Source organism: Paramisgurnus dabryanus, chromosome 2, assembly GCF_030506205.2.
Source record: "Paramisgurnus dabryanus chromosome 2, PD_genome_1.1, whole genome shotgun sequence".
Lineage (NCBI taxonomy): Eukaryota > Metazoa > Chordata > Actinopteri > Cypriniformes > Cobitidae > Paramisgurnus > Paramisgurnus dabryanus.
In genome coordinates, this window is record NC_133338.1 from 49,870,188 (window position 1) to 49,893,187 (window position 23,000).

The 23,000-nt window shown below is 36.4% G+C and overlaps 1 protein-coding gene across 9 annotated transcripts in view; it reads right to left on the reverse strand.

Moving 5' to 3' along the window:
- Positions 1–20,807, reverse strand: part of tead1b (TEA domain family member 1b) — a 90,127-nt gene extending 69,320 nt beyond the window's left edge. For 4 of the 9 annotated variants that reach the window (XM_065261543.2, XM_065261541.1, XM_065261542.2 and 1 more), the window contains exons 1-2: positions 20,616–20,806; positions 20,099–20,219 (exon numbers count right to left, since the gene is read on the reverse strand). The gene's annotated coding sequence lies outside the window, so the exon portion shown is untranslated. Of the gene's footprint in view, positions 1–19,689; positions 19,801–20,098; positions 20,483–20,615 lie in introns of those variants that run through there. The other 5 variants (XM_065261538.2, XM_065261534.2, XM_065261536.2 and 2 more) reach the window with 4 other exon arrangements.
- Between the last annotated feature and the right edge of the window lie 2,193 nt (positions 20,808–23,000).

Here is a 23,000-nt window from a genome sequence, read left to right on the forward strand (position 1 = left end):
ACACTATAATGGAGAAACAAGTGCTTCTCGGTATTCAAACAATGCAAGCACCTGCACCTTAAATGAAGTGCTCACTTGCACATAATAACCCGCAGAAAACACGATTCCTATTTTTACTTTCAATATCTCACACATCTTCTTCCAAGACAAAGTAAGATATGCCAACCACCATCCTAAAGTAAGCAAAATGTTGCTGATGCTTTATAAAGAATTAAAGTCTTACTGTCTTTAATGTGTTTTAGGCTTTGTTGTATGTGTGGGTATGAAAACACTGCTTATATGAAAGAATCAATCCAACAAATAGTCTGTCCTTCAACAGTGATCTGAATATGTTTAAACAATAAATAACTGGTAAAACATGGATTTATTGTTAGATATTCTCATGTCTTTTTTCTTCAGACTGTATATGACTACTGCCAATCAAACTACAATTCCCTGTGGAGCCCTAAGGCCCTAAACACACAGTAGTCTAAATGTGCAAGGTTTCCTCTATCACTGCTTTACCTCTGTGTGTATGTGTGAGTGCTTTGTGTTTGGATGTACGTTTGTGTCAGCACATTTATGTTGTGTTGTGTGAGAGAGGAGCTGAAAATACTCGTGCAGATCTGAGCCAGGATGTGCCCAAACAAGCCTCTCTCACAACTCAATGCCATTAAAGGCTCTCTCTCCCTAAGCAACTCCACAACTCAGGATGCGGAAGAAAGAAATTGTAAGAGGTGACACAGAGAGACCGAGGAACAGAATTTGATTAATTTATGAAAGCAGTGTGCATACAATTTTAAAAATGCGGTTAACGGTCACTCGTTCCACCAGCAAAACACTGAGGTTTATTTCAATATTTTGCAATTGAATTCTAATAAAACCTAACAAACTATATATAATTTGAAATCTCTAAGAGTGTAGTTTTCATAGTTTACCCCTGTTTTGCAAAAAAACATGACATGGAAACAGTAATTTCAAGAAATGTCTCTGACCCACAGGTGGGCCCAATAGAAATGCATATTCTATTATAAATATATAAAAAACTTAAACTATCTATCATTGGAAAGCTCTAAGAATGCAGTGTTTATATTTCTAAATATTTTTGGACTAATATGCAATACAGTGACAGTATTTGATAAATTTGTGACAAGAGTATGCAGCAAACCATTGACACCTAGTGGCCCACTGTTGGCAAATCTAATAAAAGTGTCACAAAAGCCTCTGTTTTTGTGATTTTTATCCTGAAATTTTTATTTCATGCAATAAAAAATTACATTTGCACCATTTTTATGAAAGTTAAGACTGGACCTGAAAATGTCAAATGGTGTTACCGCCAATTGTGCCAAAGAATGAGAAATATTAAATATTTTATCCACCTTGATGGCATGTAAACGTAATCATTAAAAAAAAAAAAAAAAATATATATATATATATATATATATATATATATATATATATATATATATATAATTTTTTTAGTTATTTCTAAATGTAAATGTAAATTTGAATTGTTTTTGTAATATTTGTCCTGACATATGCTGAAAACAGCTCTGCTTTCTAAACAATCTTTGACAAATTATGTAAAAATGTATGTAAAAAAATCATATTACACTAAACTAGATGATTTTATTTTATTCCACATTTTTTATGAATATATTTATATTTTCATTTAAAAAAATACTAGTTATACCAATTGACACAGACCGGTTACACCACATTGACATTTTTGCAATTATCCAGCAAATATTCTTTTAGAATTAAATAAAACCAGAAATTTTAGACTTGGTCCTCAAAAAGAGAATGTATGCAAGTAATCTGCAAATTTATTTTGAAATTTTAACCCTTTTACATTAAATTGAACCATACGGACACAAAATAATTAACGTCACGTCATTGACCCATTTACAACTTCAGACACTTCATTGAAAAAAATACTTATTAAACCATCTTCTTTAAAAAGAGATCAAGATTAGGCTTTTATTATTGTTATGTTATTATTGTAAAATACATAGTACTATAAAAATGAAAATGTTTCACACTATCATTCTTGTATCGCTCGGTCGTACAGCATTGCATTTGCAAAGCGAAAGGACATATGTTCGAACCCAGAGAACATATGCTGATAAAATGTATACCTTGTAATGCAGGGCTCGAAATTGCGACTATTTTGGTCGCATATGCGACCGAAATTTAATCTGTGCGACCTTAAAATATATTTGGGAGCATTTGTGCGACTGCCCATTTTGTTGTGTGGTGTGACTTGATTTAGATTGTGATGCTGCGTGCTGCTGTCCCAGGTTCAGTGTTCTCTCCAACGTTACATAACCAATCAAATTTCACCATTAAGTTCTTACGTTTAATGAAGACCGCAGATTGGCTAATATGAGCGTCAGTCATTCCTTGTTGCCGTGCTACGTTGGTACGTGAAGTGCGAAAATGTGAAAGACGAAACGGGAGCATGACGAGAATGAGCCGATTACAGCCAATGTTACTACTGTACTTAATGACGACGATCCGGATTCAAATGCGACTCCACCACCGGAAAATAAGACTTGACGTTAAACATTTCGGAGAGAGTGGCTTAAAGATTACGAGTGTCTCCGCTATGAGAATGGCTCAATGTAACTCACTGTGTTTACTGTAAATCCTGTAAAACGGCGTTGTGGCGGAATCAAAACATTTTAAGCGCCATACCTTGCTTATACATGGCGAAAGTGCCAAAAACACAAGTAGTGTCATGACAAATGTGTTCATTATTGATGGAGACACCGACCTGTCTGTCAAAGAGTGTTTAATAGTGTATGTGCGCATGCGCTGGTGAATGGACATCTGACAAACATCCTTGTGGTCCACGATGATGTGGAACACGACAATGATGGTATGTTTTTATAGTATTTTTTAAAACATTGCCTATTTAGTAGTAATAGCATCCTGGTTAATGCAGTTATCAATACCAATATATATATATATATTAGCCTTCTATATTAAGGTCACTTTTGTAATGTCCCAGTTAATCAGTGTTTTACGTGTTTGCTAGATTTTCTATTGTAATCTTAATCATTTTACCTGTAATTGTTAAATTATTATTGCTATACTATTTCAACAGCATTTGGGTATTAATTTTGGAATCTATGCAGCAAAAAATTAAATTAAATAAATAGAAGACCAAATTTTAAATGCTGGCCATGGTGGCGTTTTATTTTTAATAAAATAAATCTATTAACATATACATTGTAGTTTTGGTGCCTTTTAATTTTTGGATGGATGCGCCTATATTTTTGCTGGTGCTCCTAACTCTTTAAAGTTGGGAGCACCAGTGCTACCAAATAAAAAAGTTAATTTTGAGCCCTGTAATGTACTTTAAGTCGCTTTAAATAATAAAAGCGTCTGCAAATGCATAAAAATGTAAAAAAAAAAATGTAAAGTATATTCAATGTGCTGTTAGCATAAATCACATACTGGTTAGAAATCCCAATTAATGTTTTCCAAAAGCTTACTCTTTTATGATTATAATTTACATTTCAATAGCATATTTGTGCTTGTGCATCTATTTTGTAGTGCCGTTTGTAGTGTAGTCTCTGAGTCTCATGCATTCTTGCTCTCACATACGATACAGCCATTAGAAGCATGTAAATAAGCTGAATACAGAATACTCATTTACATCAGCATTCACTTGTCATTACATTAAATTACTGTGGATAATTATGATATTCAAAAGATTCTTGTGAAGTCTGCAAAAACCTGCAGGGAATATGCACACTTTATTCATGGATTTAAACATGATCGAATGCGTTAAATGGAATTGAGAGTAGCTGGAAGCACTATCAAATTATCCAAAATATTTAAGAAGTAGATATCTGGTTTGTTAACATGTAGTTTAATCACATTATGAGATTTGCAGCTACAACCCTTAATGGCAACCCTCATAAAACTAGGTCATAACCTAAAAAGTAATTTCATTATTCATCACAAATAATTTCTTAGGGGACTGAACTTTAAAAGCAGGTGTTGAAATCGAAGGCAACCTTCTAGAATATCCGCAGGTGCCAGATAAGTGTCTGGCTAACTTTGGCCAGATCGTCTTCCTCCATCTTCGCATCTGGCCACGTGTCCGTCAAAGGCGAAATCTAGTGTGCTACAGCCTGTTAGAAGACTAATTATCACAGCTTTCTAAGAGACCGGAATGTCACCTGTGGAAACAGTTTCAGCCCTAACAAATAATTGCATGTTCCTATCTGCTCGTCTCCAGCACCATGGAAATGGTCTTATTAGCGAGATAAAGGAGGAAGCAGGCAGCAAGTGAATGGCACGGTGAGAGCGGCCCATGGCTGTGACAAGGCATGATGGGAGATGACACTTATCGACGGATTACATAAACCACTCGGGTTCTTGCTAAGCAGGAATTCGACTCCCTAAATGAAGAGAACCAATTTGAGGCATCACGCAGGGCTGGGGGTAATGAAATAGAAGATGAGAGGTCTGAAACGTAATTTTCTGTGTGGCTTTTTTGTGCCGTTATCTCTGAATGTGCGATAATGATTCGTTGAACGACTTCCAGTGACCCCATAAAGACCCTAAGCATTTAAGGCCTCAAAACGAGAACTATAATTACAGCATAATTGCCAAATACCGCGTATTGCGTATTATTTTCTCTGGCTAATCATTTCAGTAATGTCTGAAGTATTTCAAAGTATGCTTGTTTGGAACACGAAGCATTAAATTATGCATTTTCGTGTCGGCGGGACATAAGTGAGATACCTCGCGCTGTGCTCCTCATCCTAACACATTCATTATCGCTGGAATGTACGAAACGACTTTAATACAAGACATGAACCTTGAAAGATAATTTAACAAATTTTTAAATCAAAATTAAAAGGCACCATTTGAATTTCATTAACATTATTTGCATAATAACACTTTCATAGTTTTCAAAAGTTCCATCAAAATGGCATGTCAGGCATTAATTGGTTATGCAGTTGCGTATAACGCAATATCTTTTCATATGTACAAAAGCATTTTTGAAATTAAACAGCTGCGTTAAGGTTATTATGAATGCCTTTAAAATTCTTCACAAGTCCATGAACTCCACAAGAATCTCTGCGAGCACAGAAAGTGAAATCAATAGATCTGGACAATTCTCCAGGTTTCATGAATAAATCTAAAGTCCCAGCGCGCTGATGAATCAATGATAGAGTCTCTCACGACCAATCTCCCAAAACACACAGCAGTGATCCAGCGGGGTGGACGGAGTTCTCCTGCTGGCAAGACCCAAGCGTCTATTTCATGCCTCTTTAAACTGGCGAGCTTGGATGCGGCGAGACCCTCTGATAGCATCCAACTCAAACCTGAGGCCTAAATCCTAACCGCCTGGTGCTGCATCTACAGGCCACTTTGGGATCAATTTCTGCTGGCCAGAGCACTGGATTGATTTACAGGGCCTGTCAAAACGACTTTCTCCACCTGCCTCCAATGCGCCACAATCAGGTGCAACGTTTGGCCAGTCACACTCATTGTACATGGAGTGGAAGTCCCATTATGTGCCCCGAAGCTTAAAGGGATAGTTCACCTAAAAATTTTAATTCTGTCATTATTATAAAACGACAGGTTTTCCCGCAGCACTTTTCAGTTCGGGTGGCCCACCTAAGCTGGGATACCCTACCACCTTAACTAGGTCGTCCAAAAAAAAAATCCACCAAACGCCACATGGCCGAAATGAGAGAAAGACATGGTCCGTCACTGTCTGAAGGATAATTAGCCTGTTGATTAGGGGTGTCCTCGACTAAGGATTTACATATTCGAATCAGAATTTTCGAATCTTTCCATAGTCGACCGATAGTCGAATCATCTATGTTTGTGTGCATGGGTTGGGAGGGGGCCAGACCAGGTACAAATTGGTAACTTTTATTTTCTTTCACAAGCAGCACACATAAACAACTGTCTGATAAAGTGACCAAAACTGTCTTTCAAGTAGCCTAATAAACGAAGACAAAACTGAGGATGCATTTATATATATATTTTTTAAGGTAAAATGTAAGGCAACATTTGTTTAATTATTCCTCATAACATTTTAAAGCCACGATCTACAGAACATCACACAAAAATACATTTGATAACTAAACCTAAAAAAATAACAAAGGTTATCCTGCCTTGGAAACTCCGGCTACAATTAAGTGTTTTTATTTAATTTGGAGATAGCGCGTCAAAGCAGTCATGACCAAAAAAACCCGACAAATGAGAAATGACAAATAATTTGTGATTGTGACTGTAAATGATAAAAACTAATCTTTATATACAATTCATTAAACTTTAATTTATAACAAGAAAAACACTGAAATTAATGATTTTATAGACACTACGCGTTATTATTTAGCACAGAAATACCTGCTTTCTTGTTTTGACTTTGATCATCTCTGTATTCACTTTAGATACAGAAAGACCGGATGATCTTATTTATTTCAGGAATCTCTTTGCTATCATTTGAAAGTGAACACCGACTGACCATAATATTAAATCACAAGAAAGACATTCGTGTCAGGCAGAAATAGGTTCGGTGCAGATACTAATTTCCGTTTCATCACCGAAAAAAAAGTAGTAGTTTAACTTTAAGATAGACAATATAACCACTCTGTTTTAAATAAATTTTAAAAACTTACACTCCGTTTTTTAATGTTTAGTTTGATGAACTCCTAAATATGAGACGCATGCAGAGCACCTAACCCGTTCGGCTAAATTACATGCGCAAGCATGGCCAGCACGCAATAGCGCAACATCGATACAACGAAAAGCTATCCAAAATGTACATACTTAAATTAGATCGGAATTTACGTTTTTAATAAATAATTTTTTTAATAAAATAAGGTCAGAAGTAACAAAGTGAAGAACAAATATGCAAAATGCCTCAAGTGCACGGAAACAAAACACAAGCCAAATAGTTAAATCAGATAACCCAAAGTGATTTATAAATAAAATAAAATATAGAAATTATAAAAGAACGAAAGTCATAGTTTAATTTGCCAGCTTTGTCTTTTAAATGTCGAAACAAAGAGGCAAGGCTTTATTAACATAGAGACCTCTTGTGGACGTGAAGCCCGGTCACAGGGGTTGTTGGATTTATTAACGCATTTTAAAAATATTTATTGAAAGCTGCTACTTCACATATTATTTGCAGCATTATCATAATATGAAGTATATTAATATATTGTGAGAAAGCTGTTATATGTGAAATCAGATAATGTGTGCACCCATACGGCCAAAATTGAATGATCCTCATTTCATAACACATCTGCGACGATTCGACTATGAGATTGGTAGTCGAATCAGGCTTCTCCTATCGATGCATCGAATCTTCGACTATTCGGGGTCACCCCTACTGTTGATAAAACATTTAATTCATTAATAATCTAGTATGTGTTCATTTTCTGTCATAGTTTCTTCAAAATTGAGTTTTATTTGATTGCTTTAAATAAAAATATTTTTATTATGACGCATACGCCACACCCCTTTGATTGTCACGCCCCCGGTCCACCCACCTGCACAACCCTACCACCTTAACTAACAAATTTTTTGCGGGAAACCCTGAACGATCCGGAGGGCTACTTTTTTTATTTAGTCTAATCAAAAGCTTTTTAGTTTTACTTGTTGATTTTATTTTATTTTACTTGTTGATGCGTTTTATCATTTTTGAATGTTAATAATTTAAACAAAGAAGCTAAGCTAATATAAAAAATATGTAATAAATAAATATTAAAATTGAGGCTATTATTAGAATGTGCTTTGGCGGGCAACTCACAGACTCGCAGATGACCACTGCCTTAAACTTAGTCAAACCATACAATTTTTGTGTAAGAACAAGAAAAAAAATAACTGTTAATCTGCAAATTTAGTAGATTTCTAATAAATATGAAACACGTGAAAACCAAAAGATATCAAACCTGGAGTGAGACATCTTGCTACATGATATTTGAATAAAGAAACTGAATGAGATTAAGAGCTTAGGAAAGATTATCAGTGCAAATTATTTATTTCAAATTGTCTTTTCCCTAAACAAAGCTTGCGTGGCTACAGCTTGTGAAATAATGAACACCGCCATTAGCATACTTTTATTTTCATTTAAGTTCATAGGGATAGTTTACGCAAAAATAAATATACTTGCATTATTTACTTTCCTCAGGTTGTTCTGTATGAGAGTCTCTTTATTCTGTTGAACACAAAAGAAGATATTTTGATAAATGATGGTAACACACAGCTGATGCTATTCCATAGTATTTGTTTTTCCTACTATGGAAGTGAAAATATCTTTTTTTCTGTTCAACAGAAGAAAAAAAACTCATGAGCAACATGAGGCTGAGTAAATGATAACAGAATTTTGGCTGAACTATCCCTTTAAATTTAACTAAACAGCTTAAACAAATAACGACAGCATGTTAAATATTTTGAAAACTATAGCTACAAACAAGTGTACAAACATAAAAATTATGTTTGACAAAAAGTAAAACAATAAACGATCGAATCATGCTTTAGGGCGACCTCATAAAAAGCGTATCCATCAAAATATGCAACAAATTCCACCATTTCATCTCACAAAGGTGTTAAAGAACAGGAGATATACTGGATATAAAACACACGCAATTAAAGCTGCAAATAATAAGAGGCCGAGCGACACGCGGCGAGGCATGAGGAATGAGATGGCAGCGCTGAGCGGAGAGGCCATCTGCATTTCACAAGTCCCAGCATGTCAAAGACAGCGTCTGTTTGGAGTGCACCTCCATCTGTCATAAATCACTTTTTCTCACCAGAGCTCTAATGGTGGAAAGGTCACATGGAATCTTCTGACACGCTGTTTGTTTGTCATCCATCGGCAGAGGGATGCGTCGTGTTTATTGGTGCCTCATGAACAGCGGTGACCAGATGAGGCCCGTCCAGCAGACCCTGCGCTAACATGCTAGTAAAACTCTGCCAGGTCAGGCTATCTAAAATTGGTGTAAATAAAAAGCATCAGAGTTTGTGGAATATCAATGCCTATAGCCTATAAAAAAAATTCAATTTCAAGCCTCAATTATAAAATTTCAATACATGCCTCTAAGTATAGTCATATTTATTTTTATCATTTAAATATCTGATGGGTTTTATATCCTTAACAGCGATGCCTTTAAAGAACCATCCAGTCAAAGGTTCTTCCAAATGTTACCCCAATGTTTTCCCAGCATGACATTTTAGGAAGCAAAAAAGAAGTTAACATTAAAATAATGAATATAAATTTATAACACTGACCAAGATTAAATAGCAAGTGTAGGACCCTATGATTTTCACGATACGGAAAATACGGACCGAATCACGGAATAAAAGTATAAAAATGGAATTTACTGTACAATGCAACATATCACGGAATTTGGCATATTTTCAGTCATTTTAAAAACCCATTAAAATTCATTTTCAAATGCTAGTTTTTTGACGTAGTTTCATTAATTGGAAAATAAAATGACAGCAATGCGCAAAAACATTTTCCTTTTGTGTAATGCTGGACGTAAAGAAAGGGACGTCCGTTTCTCGTCATGCATTGCAAACATTGACAAGCGTTGCCTCATTAGAGCGCAAGGCAGGTTTCGTCAAAGCCCAGGACAGAGAAGACAAAAAAGGTACAGACTACTTTCTTCCCACATCCGCCGTGAACGTGCTTTTGAAGTATATTAACAGTACAAATTCAAGAAAAATGAGGAAAAGCAGCGGATCCTCCACTGCAATGAATATACTGTACACGTGTGCAACTGTATGAGGACGAAATGCGACGCTCTTGACATCTTGATACGAGAGCTCACGAAGCGCGCACACAGGAGCATCAACACCGGCAGTCAACAGACGCATGATCACTGAGTTTTCTTTCTTGTTTAAGTGAACATAAGCAGATGGATGTTTAGCAGTTTGTTGAAACCGTGCAGTCTTAAAGCTGTCTTCTTGAGTCTTAAAGTGAAAATTAAGCCTGCTGCTTTCTATGTCAGAAATCTTCATTACACACCAAACCTGAAAATCAATTAATACTCTGAACTGAACAACTTTTGCAGCTGCACATTTAAAGGTGCCTTGGCATGAAAATCTGACTTTTCCATGTTTAAGTGCTTAATTGGGTTCCCAGTGCCTCTATTAACCTAGAAAATGTGAAAAAGATCAACCCAGTAACTTAGCTCTGGTAAACCATTCTCTGCAAGCACCTGAAAAAATAGGTCATTGAAATTCGGCTCTCCTTATGATGTCATAAGGAGATCTGATTATAATAATCCCGCCCCTTAATCTGCACTATCCAACCAAAGCACAGCCAATTAGTGCAGAGAGAAAGAGAAAATAATTCACAGCACAATTGAGTTTCAATTGAAACAAACCACTATCATTGCAATCAGTGTTTGCATTTCATCCGCTCATTTGCATTTAAAGGGACACACCCAAAATGGCACATTTTTGCTCACACCTACAAAGTGTCAATTTTAACCAATTATAATAAATTATCTATAAGGTATTTTGAGCTAAAACGTCATGTGTACTCTGGGGACACCAAAGATTTATTTTACATCTTAAAAAAGTTTTGTGACATGGCCCCTTTAATTCATACAGTGAGGAGTGTGCAGCGATTTATTTGTATTTATTACTAATGTTAAGTCATAGATTGTGACGACAATTTCTAATAACTAATATATTTACATTTAATACAGATGCCTGAAAAGTAAAACAAGGTAAGTCTTGATTAAAAGAAAAAACTAAGCATTTGGTTGCTTGTCAGTAGCATTGTTGTAGTGAAAGCCTGTTTGTAATTTTAAATAAAACTTTCAATAATTTTTGGTTAAACTGTATTCGTTTATTGTTTTCAGTTAATAAGATATGCTTTTTGATTACTAAAAATTTTATGTAACCATTAAAACCAGAATTCAGAATTTAAAAAATGCAAAAGACAGAATTTGAAAATTAATAAAACTGATTTCATAGGGTCCTACAAGTGACATTATCAGTATAACTGAGATGGTTAGTATTAACAAAAGGAACCGAAGAGGTAAAGTGCTGTTTACAAAGTTAAGTTTCACTGCAGCAAGATTGTAAACTCACTGAAAAGGCCCACTTTGCATACTAATGTTCAGAGATATATTCTTAAGAGTGTATATTCCCTCTGTAAATCCAGGCCAGCTCCAGGGAAGAGGGAATCTGCCTGGACTACACTGCTCATGATAACAATACAGTGGCAATTAATGAAAGCACTGCTAGGGATTTATTACGACGCAGGAACATCGAATATGGTGCCAGGGAGCCTGGACGCTCGACATTTGAATACAAGCCACAAATTATAAACAGTTTCAGCAAATGAAGTGACTGGGTGTCTTTGTTCCATGAGCGTACATCTTCCTATTGCTAGTAAGAAGCAAGGCACACTAAACCGCTAGTTTGGCCGGGTCTGGGAAAGGAAGTTATTGAAGCCTGGATTTCCTGCTTTCAGCTGTGGCCAAGAACTTGGACGTTTATGGCGGTTTCAGGAACTGACTCATGTAATGATTCATGGATTAGAGATTGCTTTTCACATGTCTCTGGCCATGGAAAAACTTGCTTTAAAAAGAATGTAAATGTTTTAATGCACTAAAGATGCGTGGGAGATATAAAGACCGTAATAAAGAAGAATACCAATTACTGCTTTTGTTTTAAACCATTTAGATGCCGTTTGTATCAACTTTTACACAATCTGGTTTAGGTTCAAAAGCAATGACTTTAAAGGTTTTTTTTAATACTAGTCATAACGATGAGGAAAAAGCCTCTTGAATCCAGCAGAAGTCTCCTCCATACTAATGCTTAATAAAAATAGCACTTTAAAATCATGCTCCAATTAAAAGTATAACTAAAGTGGGCTCAATTTTTAAATAGAACGAATATAAAACCTGCTCCTGAGCATTTAATAATCACTTGTAGAGTCAATAGATTAAGTGACGATTGTTTGTGCAACAGTTTGATTTAATAAACAAGAGCTTTTTTCCTGTTTTTAGTTAAGAGCAAAAAGCAAATTCTGGTCGTCAGGACCGAAGTGCACTCCATAGTCATTTTATGGCAGTCGTTCTGAAGCACATATGACGTCTGTGGCCTGGAGCCAGCTTTTCATTTTGGTGGCAATTTACCTCAACTTCTTCAAGGCCTTGTTGATACAACTAAACAGCAGACCACACTCGCGTACTCCCCTGGAGAATCAATTTACCTTAGGTCATGTTCAGGCTGCAAGCAAACAATTCAACACAGATCCCAAAGTTTTAAAAACTAGTAAATGAATGTTATACAAGTCAGATCATTATTCAATATAAGTCCATTATAGAAATAATTTTATGACAAAATATGAGCTATCAACCCTGAAATGCACAAGCATCATGATGTCCAGAATTATATTTTTAAAATAAAAATAGTTGGTAAATTGGCTGAAACAGTAAGGGCGCACTCACACTATCCAAACCAAACCGTGCCCCAGCACGATACCCCCCTCCCTACTCCCCCAAAAGCATGCACTGTACACTGGAACCCATCGTAATGTTAAGTCTGTGTTTGTAGTCGTTTGGTGTGCGATGACACACAGCCCTCTCATATGCCATCATATTGCTTAGTTGATCTAAGGGATGCACCGATACCACTTTTTTGGAATACGAGTATGAGTACGAGTACTTGCATTTCAGTACTTGCCGATACCGATACCGAGTACTTAATAAAAAACATGATTTAAATTTACAGGTAACAGCTTTACTCATATAATTTAACAAAAAAACAAGGGACTAGTTTTCCAGTTTGTTGTAAACTCTGCCTCTTTGGACAACACCAGAGGCATTAACCCCTTACACGCCGCTCAAACATAGACATTTCTCAGACCGTGGTATCGATCCCTGGTATCGGGGGACTTTTAACGAGTACGAGTACTTTAGAAAATGTGGTATCGAGGGCGATACCCGATACCAGTATCTCTAGTTGATCTGTTGCGTGTGCAGCTCAGACATTCACGTAACCCTGCTGCGCATTAGCAGAAGGTTTTAAAGAATGCAGATGAAGGCGAGTGATCGCATTGCAAGTTTCACGACTAAGCCCAAGTGAACCGCGCTCGAGCCCACCTATGCAAGCCGTTTAGGGCGCGATTAACCAAACCACGGTTTGGTTTGGATAGTGCGTGCTAAGAAAGCCCAATATAAGTTCATCTTATCCCATTCAGACGCACTGCTTAGGGGGGATTTACATATGTTATAAAATACAGCAAGGGACTATTTTTAATTTTGAACAACGACAACTGCCTGCACGTGTTTGGGTGTAGTGATTTTAATCTAAGTTTTGCTACTTAAGAAACACACTATTTAATCTAGACAAACTGTTTCACCTTGTTAGTCGATTAGTCCTCAACTTCAACACAGCCGAATCACAACTATTATTTTTTTGTTCTGAAGCTAAGGGGAGTCAGTAAAGAGACTATAAGAGATAACAGATTTGTCTTTGAGATTTGATTTGACTGGGAAAATGCTTCAGTTTAAAAAGCATGTAGTGATTTAATGTCCTACAGCTATTTTTGTAAGTAATTGCTGGATAGACAGCAACTTTTTTCTATTATCTGTGAAACTTTTTTTGGAAATGTGTGAATATGGGTCTTTACATGGTGGCAATGTTTACATTTCACACTCCAGATAGACACGGATTACTAACAAACATGAATTACAACAGTCAAGGTGTTTGTGATTAATCTAAAAAGAGGGAAAACCACACAGATTGATAAAAAAATAGCTTCAGATATAATCTATAAAAAGAAAAAATCAGGTGAATATCTACTTTTTTGATGTTTTGGCATAGCCAATAAGCTCTTTTTATCAATTAATCTGAAAAATAAATATATGATGCCACACATTAAACACCGTTATGAGGTACCTTTATTTTGACACTCTTTGCGTCCTCATTCCTTGATGTAATGTCCATCTACGCATTTCCACAAAAGGGCACATAACATTAACAATTAATTAATCTCTTTAAAAATGGCACAATCTTTGTCCCAATTGAGACATTTACAACAACAAACTAAGAAAAAAATACACTTTTATTGTATTTTAATGTAATAATGAGGGGAAAATGTTACATAAAATCAAGCTGATGATGGCAATTGGCAACAGTCAAAGTCTTGATTCAGCTGGTGCTGGCAAATGCTTTTTTTGCCAATTTGTTTGTCCAATTAATTTTCCAAATACAAAATATATTTCCAAATACATGATTTGCGTCCGATTCGTGTTTGAATTGAGCGTTGTCGCGTGATCCGTGAGAGTTGAAAAATCGACCTTTGGCAGATTTTCACGCTGCATTAACCGATCAGGAGCTTGCTCGAGCAGTGACGTGAATACAGGAAGCGAGCGGAGGCAGAAAAACAAAACAACAATATAAAGCAATCACTACATGAGACATCTTCGTACTTTTACAGGAATTAAAAGGATCTTGTTTGGAAAAGTGAGGACTGAGGAGGTTGAACAACCTGGTAAGTTTACTAAATTTGAGCTATAAAGGCCCATCCCATGACGTGAATTTACGGGTAAATATCTCGAATGACTAGAATTTCACGAATAGCGCATTTTTGCCGCCCCTTTCGCGTCTGGAGTAAACGCACAGTTAGGCGGACTATATATTTATTGTTGTAATTATATGCCTTGATTGTTTGTAAAATTGAAGTAATTAATCTTAAAAAAAGCGTCAGCAGGTTAATGCAATGCAGCAACAAAAAAGATGCAGCAGCGAAAAACACAGCAAAAGAGGCAGAAGACGTTGTGACTGCTATCGAACGCAAATCGTGGGTTTGGAAATATTTTGTATTTGGAAAATGAATTGGACAAACAGCAGAAAACTTTTGCCAGCACCAGCTGAAATACTAAAGACTTTGACTGTTGCCATCATAAGCTTGGTTTTATGTGACATTTTATTTATTTATTTTTATTTATTTAAAAAAAAGTTTTGTTGTAAATGTTCCAATTGGGAACGATTGTGCAATTTTTAAAGAGATTAATTAAATGTTCATGTTATATATTTAAGTTGCATTAGTGAGTTATTAAAAATGTAACTGCTTAACTAAAGTAATTGATAAATGAATCTAATCAAAGCGAATCGTACATTGAACAAATGTTTGATGTATCGGCAAGTATCACATCGCTGGCGAAGATGATCGATACTGTATCGTATCACAATGAACTGTCCGATTTACACCCTAAACTGCACACTGCTAGAAAAATTGTCAAAATACTGTATGTACCCCAGCTGTCAATGCGGCAGTATCCTTTAAAAATGTCCTAATTTGTACCATTAGCTACAAACATTTGGAAACAATATGTGACCATGGAACACAAAACCATACGGGTCAATTTTTAATGAGATTTATACATCATATGAATTAATAAGCTTTCCATTGATGTAAAGTTTTTAAGAATAGGACCATATTTGGCTGAGATACAACTATTTGAAATCTGGACTCTGGGGATGCAAAAAAATATAAATATTGAGAAAATCACCTTTAAAGTTCTCAAAATGAAGTCCTTTGTAAAAAAAAATAAGTTTTTGATATTATATTTATGGTAGGATGTAAAAAATATCTGTAATTTTAATAATAATTTAAATTATTTAAAAATTAATAATTTTGACCCATACAATGTATTGTGCCAACTAGGGCTGGGTATCGATTCAGATGTTCCAGATCGATTCGATTTCGATTCACTAGCTTAAAATCGATTCGATTTCGATTCTCGATTCAATTTTCGATTCGTGTTCTCGGGTCTGTTTTTTTTATTCTCGATTCAACTCAATGAATATAGATTTAATACTATATTAATAAAAAAGAACTGTGAACAGCAGTTTACAAGTGGTTAATTAATAAAAAGAAATTAAAAGCCACAACATTGTCGTCGTCGTCTTGCTTGCGAAATCTAAAATGCTTCCATACCTATGATTTGATGGTGACATCTAGTGAAGAAGACTAGTAATTAGATTAACGTTAATCTTATGTTCAATGTTTGCTGAAATAAATATGAAAGAAAAAAAATCGATTCTGCTCTTTGAGAATCGATTTTGAATTGACCACGTTTTAAAAAACGATTAATCGAAAAATCGATTTTTTTTTGCTCAGCCCTATTGCCAACAATACATTTTATTGGTCAAAATGATTCATTTTAATGCCAAAAATCATTGGTTACAATTTGTTGGTTATTGCTACAATACCCATCCTGGTGGTCCACACATATGTACCTTTGGGATGTTTTAATAAACTACTGCTTTCACTTCATTCATTAAGAGTTTTCAGATTTTCATAAAACTGTAATCTTAGAAGCTGCTGTTTCGATGCCTGCGGTAGGGTGGTGGGCTGAACAGGATCAAACAGATGTTAATATCCAACTCGTCCACTATGCCACGTTCTTTTTTCTCTATCCAAAGTATGTGATTAATTTTCTTCAAAACATTGTATTGTACAAACAAAAACAATGGATCCTTCCAAAGACCATAAATACATCTGTTTGAGTTTTATCAACCAGGAAAAAGTGACTAATACTCGGGTTTGTGTAAAAAGTCCGTCTAATCAATTCAGGCTTTATTAATAACAGCTGTTTCCACTTTTTAAAGAATCCGCTTGCGAGAAAAGATTGAAAACTTAACCATTCTACTTTTCCACCTTTTTCTTACCTTAAGATATAAAATGACATCTCTTTTTTAACATATCCCTGCTATTATGTCAGTCATTGAAACCAGGACCTTCCAAGGACCTCACAAATGTACAATATTTTCCACGACTTTGATTTTTCCCCCTTTCGGCAATAATCCCGATTCCTGTTTGACCGCAGATAGATTCTAATAGGAAATGATGCCTGTGAGGAGTAAAACACACAGGACGTGGCTGTTTGTGTTGGTCTGTGTCCCAGCAGAGTTTGGTAGTTCACATTACCCCATAACCACAGATGAGAGAAAAGTGAGTTAGCTGCTTCTACAAGTGGCAAAGGCACTTTCGTGCGGTCCATTCATATCGGTTGTAGCCTTGTTGAGGTAAACTCTATTTCATACTGTATCGCCATTATAAACCTATTTGCTCCATGCTGCCCACAGAGTGAACGTAAATCACATGCAGTCAATTAAAGCATCAACATGTGCGAGAAAACAAGCCGGACAAAGCTCAATGCTTTTCTGAATGCCCAACGTTTGTTTTCATTTTAATTCAACGTGCCGGGTGTAAATTAAAACATTAAAACATTATTCAAAACAAACACTAAAACGATTCATCAAAATGATGCATTTTTTCCAGCTGGCAGGGAAGAGGGCTAACCTGTGAAAACATCTGATTGATGTTGGGACGGCAGGTAATCCCATAAAAATCTGCACAAAGTTTACCTTGTCTACTATAAGTACCAAAAATACGCAATTTGCATAATTTACATATTCCGTAAAATGGACTGTTAGCGAATAACCCACACAGGAAAATAAAAAATACAAACCAAGGAAATCCTATTGTTTCCCGATCAGGATGTCAGTCAGACTACAATTTCTACTTAGAGTATTTGACTTTCATCCTTTTAGAAAACGTTGGGCTCCGAAAAGTTAGCGACACAAACATGAAGCGATTTAAAAAGGTAAGTGAACAGATATCTTATCTGAAGTGTACATGGGCCATATGGTGCCACTGCCGCCTGTTGCTGGCACAACAAAAGCCGGGCCTCGACAGCAAATGACGGGCACGGCGTGACAAACGGCAGTTAGCCTGGATTCCCTAAGCAGTAAATGCAAGAGCAAACGTTCATATTTGCATTTTTCCCTTACAGGTGCAGTAAGGGACTAAACCAGATGTCGACTTGAGCACAACACTGTTTGCCTTCTGCAATTCAACAGCCCTACACACACACACTCCTCCCCAGCTCAGCAACAGGAAAAACAATAGGTTCTCTCTGTGCGCTCCCATTCCCCCACAATCCTCCATTCCCAGAGGTAACCCAATCCACTATGTCGGAGCAATGCACCTATTCTCTTCTCATTTCACAACTGAAAGGCGGCTTTCATCCTCAGCCACGCTCAAGAGCACCAGTGAAACAGAAAGTATTGAAATTAATGGTTTTGCCTCTCGATTCAAATACATTATTTATGGGCAGCAACATGGGATTTCCCTTAAAGGCATTTTGAAGTGAACACATTTTAAAATTGTACTTTTGTTTAGTAAGACTGACATATTATCTATTGTTAAACACCTCTTGGAAGTAAAAAACAATAAAATGTTAGTCATGCTCTGTCCAACTTAAAACTTTATCACACATACCACATATTCAACATAATTTTACATCATATGCCTTATACATCATTAAATTTTATATGATGCAGGACTGCCTATACTATAATAAAATACTCAAGTTTCAGGTTTTTAACTTTTTACTGTTTATATTATTTTTTCACATAAAAATAACCTATCAAATACTGTTGCTTAGCTTTCTAACCATTACAACGTGACTTAAGAGTCATATGCAAGGTAATAATCAATATTTTTAATCCAAATAGGCAGACGGGGTCATGTTTAACAGGTCTACGCACAGCACAAAACTGAAGACAACGCAAGTTTTGTTATTCCTATTTTCAACATCACTGCAACATTACATCTGACACAAGTCAATCTGTTTACTGTAGTATATGATAATGGACCAGTTCGAAGAAACAAACAACACATTGTGTCACTCTGACCCTTCTTTTCAAAGAGCCGATGTGAAATATGAGACAATAATTAACTGCAAGAAAAGCTTTTTTTTACAGTAAAACAACACTTGACCTTGTTTCAACAGCAGTCCAAGGGGCAGCAGTCTCAAAGACGTAAACTTTAAGTCGATTAAACAACTGCAAATTGTTTTCCAAAATAAAAAGACAGATGTTACATAAAAAAGCTATTTCTACCTGAATAGAAGACCGTTGTAACTGTATGCTGTGATGCCTTTAAGCATTATGTGAATAAAACAGACATATGCTATCACAAAAAGCCAACTAGCAAAAAATTCAACAATTTGCCAGGTTGGCACAGTTATAATGAGTTTCCATCCAAAAATGGTTGAATACAGTATTAATAACCCTAAATGTGATATCTAAACTATTATGCAAGCTTTCATAAGATTTCTGTAATTATTCATTCTTTATTTGATAATGATAATGGGTAATATTAAAATCTTATTGTAATACTAATAACAGAATTGCAATAATACTAACAGTACGTTTTGTAAAAAAAAGAGTCATAATAATCAACTAAATCCTATTAAATGTTATGTTAAAATTGAATATAATAATAGCTCGGATTATAAGCATATGATCCAAAGGCTTATCATTTTGGACAGCTGAAGGTAAGAGTGCAAAACGACTTAACGTTAAAGCTGAGGAAAAAAGCGACAGGTCCATATCTGAGTTTACGCTATTATTTCTAAACCACTCATAAACAACAGATAAACAGTTAAGCGACACTTCACCCATGCCAAAATATTAACTGACAGCAGCATTAGCAAGAAAACTTGGAGAGAGTTGGGAAAGCTAGTCTGTGATGCTAGGCTAAGCTACGCCGCCCAACTCTTATCGTTACAAATTCGCACTAGTTTCGTTGCTTTGTGACGAAACGGCATTTTTAATAACTGACTTTATAACACACTGTAACTCGTATTGACATTATTGCTTATTAAAGTCCAAACGCATTACCCTGAAGCCCAACATGACTCCATAAAGAAAGAGGGCGGGCGATCCCAACAAAGGAAATGACAGAGGAATAGCGGCCAGATTCTACCATGTTAACCTTTCTGAAACAATCCGACACGTCTGAAAACAAAGTCAACAACAGCTGGGATTATACAAATACATCGGGTTTGAATAAATAAATAGGTTGTTTTGTATTCACAAGGGTTAACAGATGTCTCTTTAGTCTAAGAGAGAACTAAGTCTGAACTTTAGCAAGAGTTGTCGTTTTAAAATACAAAGCATCGTGCGTTCCAGTTAAATAGGAATTTAATCATTCAGCGCCTGTTAAGTAATACAACGACAGTTTAATGACAAAATAAAGATGCAAGGAGGTCAGACAAATGCAAAGAATAAAACTCAAATGTATACTCACGGGTGGGATTTGCGCAGAAGCTCGTGAATAAACGCAACAGACGCGCGCGCAACAAGTCTCTCTCTCCTCGCTATGTTGTTGCAGCGCTCCGAAAATGTTGCGAGGACCCGCGCGGCGCCAACTACAGAGAAGAAAACAGCAACATTTGGATCCGTCATCTCGTCCAAAATCATGTTCATGCAATAATGTCCATAAATGTCCCCCAAAATGACGCTTGTCGTTTCTGGTGTACACGTACGGGACTTGCGGCGGGGCACGAGCGCGCGAGCTCGGGCTCCTTTAGCAAAAATGCGAAAAATGTGAAAGATTTTCGCGCTGTGTGTCGGTGCACAAAGTGAAAGCACCCTGTTGCTGCAGCGTCGAACTAAAAGCCCATTGAAAACATACTTTCAGCCCGACCCCTCTTGTACAGTGACTATTAAATTGTACAATAACGCATTACAGTTTATATCTGCTCGCCAACTTAATACGTTTCACCTTAAACCATTTCGCATACCGTTATGGGCTTTAAACTTACCTTAAGGTCCGCTTTATATATATCAAATTTTAAGTTCGGCCCCTTTGGTGTTTTTTCTAGTGTGGGATTATATAGTTAATATTTTTTTCTTTGCGAACTGTGTAAAGTTATTCTCGTGTTTCTGGGCCGCCCGGGAATGTGAACGCACCGATAGAGATGTGAAGAATGCTCGGAATGAGAGCAGGAATGAAATGAACGCGAGCGTCGCGTTTGCGGCAGGGCGGAGCGAGAGGGTGGCGTCATCCATCCCAGAGCTGCTCCGGGAAGGAGGGACCACATCCATGGGGATGACCTCAGAGGACACGTCCAAAATCATCATCCAATAAGAGAGAGCACTGGCTTGTTTATACTTTCTAACCTACTTATTTACAATGAGTCTGCTTAATATGTCACACTTTCTCACTTTCAATAGATGATAAATGTATTTCTAATAAAAAAATCATTATATATATATTTTTATATTACTTTATTAGTCCAATGTAATAAAGGAGCTTATAAGTTACCTATAAATTTGAGGCGGAACTTTATTTCGATAAAAGTAAATCATTTCTTACATTCTTACAATAAAGGTTCAAAATGGGTTCTTCACAGCAATGCCTAGGATAATTTTTTATGAAACATACAGCTACAATATATATTTATGTCTGTTAGCATTAGCTAATGCACAACAAACATAAACAATGCACAATTGTATTGCTATTACATTTGCAACAATAATAAAGATGAATAAACTGGATGTATTGTTTCTTTGTGAAATTCGTAAAACTTTGTTACATTCATGTTGGATGTCTTCTTTTGACAGTGCTTTACAATTCCTGTTTGCCCCAATGAATCATTATCCCGCTTGGACATCTCAATGCAAAGGACGAGTGGGTTCGGAGAATGAATGGAAAGGTACCTTTTTGATTAAAACAAATAAAGTTGAAACTTCACCTATATATCAAACATCACCATTGCAACCTTTAAAATGTACTGTCTTTTGCTTAATGATATTATATAACGCTATTCTCATTCCCCGTGCTGTATCTGTAATATCAGCAGCGTGTCTGCTTTTCAAGGCTTGCTTATCTTATCTTCTGCTGCTGCTCCTCCGCATGCATGGTGTCTGTTCCTTCAATACCAAACTATTAAGCATCAAAAGGAAAGGCTTATCTATGTAAATACAGCTAGCCCTGGAGGAGCCAGCCGGCCCCCTCGGATAGGTGCAGAGATCCAACACCTGAGTATAGTCACAGCAGTGATTCATTCACCGTCATGGGTCATCTGCCAGAAGGGTTTCACAAGCTCCTTGTTAAACATTAGCTCTGCGTATCCAGGAAGGCTAAGCGAAGGATCCCTGCATAATAGCAGACTGTAAATGGCTTCATAGCCTTACATCAATGCTTGTTTTCATTGCCTTATCTGAGAGCCGTGCTGCCCTAGCAGATTGGATTGGTGGAAGGGAGCCACATGAAAATCTGTCCGTGAACTCGGGTGGAAATGTCGTTTGCTAAGAATAATGAACATATATCTGTGCTTTTGTTTTGTTATTCTTAGATAGTTATATTTTTTTTGTTTGTTTGTTTGTTTAAGAAACAAGTGCATAAGTCTTTACACACCAAATTAATTACAAAAGGCTTATTGCAATTGTAAATCACTGCGCTACCAATGCCAAGGCCATGGGTTTGATTGCTCTTAAATGCACATACTCATGAAATGTATAGTCAGTTTTGAAAGAAACTGTGAGTAAATAATGACAAAACGCATACCTGTTCGCGTCACAAATGATTTAAGGGCCACACAGGACGTCTTTAAATGTATGGATGATATTTTTCATGATGGCTTGGTTGAGGTAGACACAGATAAAATGATAAAGTGGCTCATTTGAGAAACCAATAAGCACTCCAGCTTCGTGCAGCATTCTGCAATCTGATTCAATCAATTTCATACAAGGTACAATTGAGCAATATTCTCGCAATCCCTAGAAATGCCCGAGGCTGATCACTCAACCACAGTTTGATGTATCACAAGCAATACAGTCAACCTTGGCCTAGTTATGAAACTACATTATGCATATGACGACTTGCTTTAACATGTTAGCTTTATAAATTTACTTTTTATAGACACACAATAACAACAACCGAAAGTGATCTAAACCCCGAACAAACAATTATCCAATGCTCTCTTATAATATTCTGTTCGGTGCCTGCACCAGCACACTAAGCCCTCAGGCATGGCAACAGGCACGAGAAGAGGGCTGTGGCGAATTCAGAGGGCGTAAGTTGTTTACCCCAAAACAATCTCAGGTGTCTACCCCCATGTTCCAGACAGACAAAAACACACGCTCAGACCTCTCCATATGCTCGTACACCGAGTGCGCACAAACAGGGCTCACCTGAATTAACA